We start from the raw sequence: 6,456 nt of genomic DNA on the forward strand, positions 1-6,456 counted from the left end.
TAAAGTCGGTATCATTTTGACCAAATGGTATAAATGGGTTCCCATCGTTCACATACACCATCTTATTAGGTCGCTTTTTCCCGTTTTCAGTTAAATCGTTTAGTTAACATCTTTAAACCAATTGCATAACCAAACTAAATAAGGTTCAGTTTAATCGGATTCGGTTTATGCAGCAGTTACGGTTTATTTGGTTCGGTTTAAAATAAACCGAACAAAATTCCGCATGAAAAAATAAATATAAAATTAAAATTTTAAGCTCAACACAATAATCTTGAACGGTCTAAATTAAATTAAACTCGTTCTAAACTACCCTCATAAAATTTATTATTATATCCGTCCCAAAATTATAGTCAATCTTTTCTTTTTGATTTCTCCCAAAATAATAGTCCACTTCTAAAAATAAATTACATTTTTACCAAAATAACCATTTATTATTACTTAACCAAATAAGCATTTAATGAATCATTCAATGCAAAGTAAGGACAAAACTGTCATTTTATTATATAAAGTTAGTGGTAATTAATGTTTTTCTTAATCTGTGTGTTTTTTGTCTGTGGACAATAATATTGGGACGGAGGGAGTATTATTTTTTCGAAAAACTGGATTTTGTATTAGAAAAGTTGTCAAAAAACTAACAAACAATTACAATGGATTGTAGCTAAAACTGGGTTTAAAAGCCACATAGCTTTTCTATTCAATGAAACAAACCAATTATAAAAATGAATAATTAATCTATCCGTCAAAGCATTTCTTTTGACAGAGTGATCACTAAAAATAATTTCACTCCTAAATTTCCAAAGAAAACACCACATCGTCAATGATTATCGATTCAAGCACTATGCATATATGGCCATACATATAAATCAAGTCAATCCACAATATAACATTCTAGATATCCACAAAATTCAGGATGATCAAATCACACAACCAACCAAGGAAACTCTTAAAGACTTGAATCAAGATGTTTCAGATTTTATACAAAATCTCCTACAACGTGTTTTTTGTTTGGTGTTTTGCCATAACTAAAATTAACTTGGAAGATCGGTGTAACGCACTGTTTCAGATTGTTCTGTGATTCAGGATTGTGCTTCGCAAGTCAGCTATATGTAGGTTTTGTGTCTTTTAAGGAAGTATGGTTTGGAATTTATTGAAAGATGTTATTGTTGGTAAGAGGATCAAGGCCTATGAATCGTGTATTTGGAACTCAGGCTGGACTGGGGAAAGTTATGTGTTAGGCCGCTTGTGAGGGTTAAGATTTTAAGTTGGACATGTGGAGATCCAAATGTATCGATATAGAAGTGTAGAGCTCTTCAAGACCTTTCCGTGGATATAAAAAGCACTGAATTCAGAGTTGAAACGAAGAAGTTATGACTATTCGAAGTTGGAAAGGATTTGGGGGAAAACTGAGCTCACAACGTGAGCAGCTGGAGCTCGTGACGTGAGAAACGATTAAAAGAAAATGCTAATTTAAACTGTGCTCACGATGTGAGCATTAGGAGCTCACGACATGAGAACTGTGCAGCCTAAGCCCAAGAGTTTTAGGGTTTTCAACATATATAAGTGTTAGTTTTGTGTTTTTAGGGCATTTTATGAGCCCTTGTCATATCTAGATCATTTTGAGAGAAACCCTAGCCCCCCTTTCACCATTTTGAGCCTCCCCTCCCCTCATCCATCCATTTATGAAGATTTTGAAGAAGTAGAATAAGTTCTTGGTGCTTAGATCCAGCAAGCAAGTTCCTACACCAACTTAAAGTCATACCTTGGACCATGGTAAGTCCTCAAGTTCCAACATTTATGTGTTATTCTTCTAGATCTAGACTTTCATGCCTTTTTCTTCATGTTGGAGGTGGTTTGAGTGGTTGGATTCCATAAAGTTGCCAACTTTATAAATCCATTAGGTCCCTTTGAGGTTTGGTGTGCTAGATCTATGGTTTGGTTGACTTTTGGTCCCGTGAATGGGATTTGGATATCATTTTCACCATTTTCACATAATCATGTTCAAGACATGCATTGTACATGCATGTCCTTAAAGCAAAGATTTTTATGTTGCTTTTGATGTATGAAATCCCTCTAGAAAGTTGCAATGGATGACTTAATGGATTAAGGACTTAAGACATTAGGATTTAGCATTAGACGTGGCTCACGACGTGACACAAGGAGTGTCACGACGTAAGAGTGGTTTTTACGCGATTGTTTCGACTGAAAAAGCTCACAAAGTGACCAAGGAAGGTTCACGTCGTAAGGTCTGTTGAGTAGGTCATCCGGGATCGAGTTGACTGAGTTGAAGTGAGTTGAGTTGGAATTTGGCCAAGTGCGTCTAAGGAATGGTCACGGCGTGAGTGTCAACTGATGGAAATATTAACTGTTGACTTTGATTTTAACCGTTGACTTTGAGTGTTGACTTTTGGTCAAATTGCTAGTTTTAGATGGTGGACTAAGGGTTTACCTTATATGGTTTGTTATGTGACATCCCCAAATTCACGGTCATTTTAAAATTTTTATTTATGCATATTTGAAAATCAGAGTATCATTTTTAAAGAATAACATTATGGAATTTGTTCCTAGAAAAACATGATAAATATATTATCAAAGCATTTCCGAATAAATGTATTTTGTTTATATTAAAACTTTGGGATGTCATCGTCAATACAGAAACATAAGCATAAACATACCATACATTCATTTACACTAGTGATCTACATCTCCTTTAATCTCTCAATGTAATGTAGCTTCATATCGACACCTGTGATACAAATAAACTGAGTGGGTCAGGTTGCGAAACCTGGTGAGTACATAGGGTTTTCAACCCACAATAATATAGTTAATTTGTTTCTTCACATAATTCATGTCAAATAATTAACCCGATTACCCATCCCATTTTCTTCATTTAATCTTCCCTAAAGATTTATCCTAGAGGGTCATCTCCTACATCGTATTTACCTCTCATTTCCTTACATCGCATTTCCTTATATGTTTGTTCCTAAGGACTTTTCCTAAGGATTATCACATAGATAACACTGATTCGGGGATTACTCCCTAATACGTGTCTAGTAAGGGTTAGAGTATCATTGCATGAATACGTAGTTACAACATCGACTGAACTCATAATTCATAGTCAGGGTTAGAGTATCAACGCATGAATACATAGTTACAACATCGCCTGAACTCGTAATTCATCACCTACATGTTATGAGCCTGCTGTTGTTTCCACATGACTGTCTAGAAATAGTCTATGGTCGTCATCTATACTCTGGTAGATGGCTACATTACCACATCACCATATCGCAGGTCAAGGTTATGGCATCTCGTCTCATATCACATCACCTATTTATCATCATGTATCTCTAATCATCCGTCGACCCAATATATATTTATAAGTATAAAAATACATATACAGTTTAAATCGCGTAAACATGTATAAATAGTTCATCTAGCATAGATATCAGGAACACAGATAGTATGCACACATAGCACTTAATTTATATTAAATACTTCATATCTACGTGTAATATGAAAGTAACTATGTACTCACTTGTTAAAGTGATGATTCCAAACTCGGGCAACGCTTCGCTTCTAACAATTCTAGTTTCCTTCGACAAAACCTAGTATCATTACCGCTAGATTTTAGTCTAATATTTATTGTGACTAATTATTAGCTCTACGAGCTATATTGTTTTATAAGTGTTAAACAATAATTTTCAACCACTATGTACAATCAGGGGCCAAACATGAAACACAGGAGGGAAAGACCATTTTGGCATATAGCACTTCTGAAATCCAACAACCCTATGCGGCCCTTCAAACTAGATTCCCCATACTGCGAGTAGTTAAAAGATATTATAATTGTTGGGTTTTGAGCACTATAACACTCCAATGGTGCACATGCAACCCTAAATGCTTTGGATCTATGTTTTCTCTATTATACATGAATATTTTTCAATTTTTCCAAAACATCGTCCTAACTAGCATACATATTGCCAATGGTTCACAAACACCAATACGCAAGAGGATGATTTAAGAGAATAATCTATTTATCTCAAAGAGAAGAGGCAACCGATTTTGGTCTATGGAGGGTTCTATTTATAGTGTGGGACATGCTAGGGTTACACTTGGTAAACCCTAATAACCCATGACTTTCCACATTCTCATGCTTCATGGTTTTAACCTCCATGGACTATCCATGGATTAGTTTAGCCCACAATCATGGGTCATTAACCCAAACTTCAAGAATGATTGATTTACATAATCAATCCTCATATATTTAATTACTCTCTTTTGACGACAAAATTGATAAATTAATACTTGATCAATACTAATTAAATAATTCTGTATTAATATATTATACTTGTAATATATTAATAAACCATAAATAACCTTATTCTCAAAATTCATCCTATCAAATTGCACTGGTGAAGGCAACCCAAAACAACCTTGCTACAATCGGTTCAAGTACATACCAGTTATAGTTATGGGCTTAGACACCAAATCCAACAGTCTCCTACTTGGGTAAGTCTAATAACTATTACTGCTTACGCACTTTAGGATCTGACTTAGCAATCGTAAGCTTTCAAAAGTCGTTGTCGAACTCTAACCTAGTCGGTGACGCGTCCTTTAGATAAGTGATCATATACTCCTCTATTCTCAAGATATCTATGTGGACAAACACATGGAACATAGTTATACTTATTGTCCTGCAATTTGTTTCCTGATTTCCGATTCGTCTTACATAGAACATAACTGAACACATCAATTTAGTTCTGACTGGGCCAAACACTTAAGTCAAAACAGAATCATCGAGGGCCTAAGATATCGCTTTTAATCCTCTTAGGATAAAAGGAACAGATAAACTTCGACATTATATGCTTGTACTAACTACTCATCAAATCATGCACAAAGACACGTTTTATAACATCAAGTTATAGATGCATTTTCATGCCATCAATACACAACCAACTTGTAGTCAACTACTCATATATCTTGGTTTGAAGATTATATGATATTATCATCTCACAATTACTCGTGATAAATTCCATGGAATAATTCAAGTGAGCGTGGGTTGAATCCAATACTAAAATCTTATTTTAGGAGTACTCATGAATCGTTTTGCAAAATTGTTGCTATGTCTAACTCCTTAGACAAATCTACAAGCCAACTCATGACAGTCTTCTTTCATACCTACTTCCAAAGTATGATCGATTATGGATAGTTTGAATAATAATAATAATAATAATAATCATAATTTTATTATTCTGGAAGTCAAAAAATTCAAAGTGAAACAATAGTAAATAGTTGACACAAGACAGTAACTTTACTTACAAATAAACCCCCTTTAATTCATCATCAAATGTCAATTACAATTTAGCTATTACAAGTTTCGATTTATCTAATTACTAAAACTAATATCGTCCTTTAGCCTAATGCTCCTCGCATGCTGCAAGTGCTTAACCCTAGTTAGTCCTTTTGTAAGAGGATCTGTTGGGTTGTCCTCTAACGATATCCTCTTTACCACGAGGTGCCCTTCTTCTACGTGATGTCTTATGAAGTGGTATTTTCTGTCGATATGCCTGGATCTACCATGATCTCTCGATTCCTTGGTTAAGGCAACTGCACCTTCATTATTGTAGAAAATATCCATAGGCTCGTTTATGTATGGAATAACTCCATCCTTTTGGAGTTGGGCTACACGCTTCTTGTTGACATGTCCAAGAAGAAAATGCCACAAGCATGCTTTATCCAATTCATTGGAAGAATCAATATTCAACCCATTATTTCCTAAGTTATTACAATCATCAAAGTTTCATATATACCATTGCAAGGTAATGCTTCAAAATAAAATACACCATTACAATAATCATAAATACCGCCATTTTCATTATTAAAGGAAAAGGTAAAACCTTGTTTATACAAACTGTGAAAGGAAATAACATTTCTCGCCATATCGGCCGAGTAACAACAATTATTCAAATCCAAATTTAAACAATTACTAAGCAATAAAGAATAAACTCCAATCTTGGTCACAGGCGATACTTTCCTATTTCTCATGATTAAGTTTATCTTCCCATGCTCCACATTCTTACTTCTTTTTAGTCCCTGCAAATCAGAACAAATGTGAATACCACAACCTGTATCAAGGACCCAAGAATTAGCATGTGACGAGTTATTAGATTTAATAGTGTAAATACCTGCAAAGGAGGGTTTGATATTTCCATTCTTAATTTCCTGCAAGTACTTGGGGTAGCTTCGTTTCTTGTGCCCTTTTTCATGACAGTGGAAGCACTCTGCTTCCTTGGGATTGGAAGAGGGATTAGTCGAACCAGCTTTGGTCCCACTTGAAGAGGATCCATCAAGAGACTTTACCTTGCAGCTCTTGGAGGGAGCCTTCCTTTTCTTTCCCTTCCCATGTCCGATTGCCAGAACAGGGTCAAAAGTAGTAGTAGGAGTAGACACAACCAACTT

This window comes from Lactuca serriola, chromosome 5 (assembly GCF_051521515.1).
Source record: "Lactuca serriola cultivar US96UC23 chromosome 5, Lser_US96UC23_V15, whole genome shotgun sequence".
Lineage (NCBI taxonomy): Eukaryota > Viridiplantae > Streptophyta > Magnoliopsida > Asterales > Asteraceae > Lactuca > Lactuca serriola.